Source organism: Carlito syrichta, unplaced genomic scaffold (assembly GCF_000164805.1).
Source record: "Carlito syrichta isolate Samal-C Ts95f unplaced genomic scaffold, Tarsius_syrichta-2.0.1 Scaffold305682, whole genome shotgun sequence".
NCBI lineage: Eukaryota > Metazoa > Chordata > Mammalia > Primates > Tarsiidae > Carlito > Carlito syrichta.
Genome location: NW_007249778.1, coordinates 220,867 through 221,592, shown reverse-complemented (window position 1 = coordinate 221,592; position 726 = coordinate 220,867). Strand labels below are relative to the sequence as shown.

At 48.9% G+C, this 726-nt stretch overlaps 1 pseudogene across 1 annotated transcript; it reads left to right on the top strand.

Moving 5' to 3' along the window:
• Positions 1 to 525, top strand: LOC103264565 (annotated as a pseudogene). The gene has a single exon (XR_504578.1). The product of XR_504578.1 is annotated as a 60S ribosomal protein L12 pseudogene (transcript).
• Positions 526 to 726: the final 201 nt, after the last annotated feature.

The following is a 726-nucleotide window of genomic DNA, read 5'->3' as shown; positions in this document are numbered from 1 at the left end:
GTGTACCTGAGGTGCACCGGGGGCGAGGTCGGCGCCACGTCTGCGCTGGCCCCCAAGATCGGCCCCCTGGGTCTGTCTCCAAAAAAGGTTGGTGATGACATCGCCAAGGCAACCGGTGACTGGAAAGGTCTTAGGATTACAGTGAAACTGACCATTCAGAACAGACAGGCCCAGATTGAGGTGGTACCTTCTGCCTTTGCCCTGATCATCAAAGCCCTCAAGGAACCACCGAGAGACAGAAAGAAACAGAAGAACATTAAACACAGTGGGAACATCACCTTTGATGAGATTGTCAACATTGCCCGACAAATGCGACACCGGTCTCTAGCTAGAGAACTCTCTGGAACCATTAAAGAGATCTTGGGGACTGCTCAGTCTGTGGGCTGCAATGTTGATGGCCGCCACCCCCATGACATCATAGATGACATCAATAGTGGCGCGGTGGAATGCCCCACTAGTTAAGAAGCAAAAAGGAAATATATTTCAATAAAAGGCCATTTGACAACTAAAAAAAAAAAAAAAAAACATTTTATGCCAGGCATGGTGGCTCAAGCCTGTAATCCCAGCACTTTGGGAGGCGGAGGCAAGAGGATTGCCTGAGCTCACAGGTTTGAGACCTTTTCTCTACATTAAATCAAAAAATTAGCTGGTCGTGGTGACACATGCCTGTAGTTTCAGCTACTTGAAAGGCTGAGGCAGAAGGATTGCCTGAGTCCAGCGGGTTGA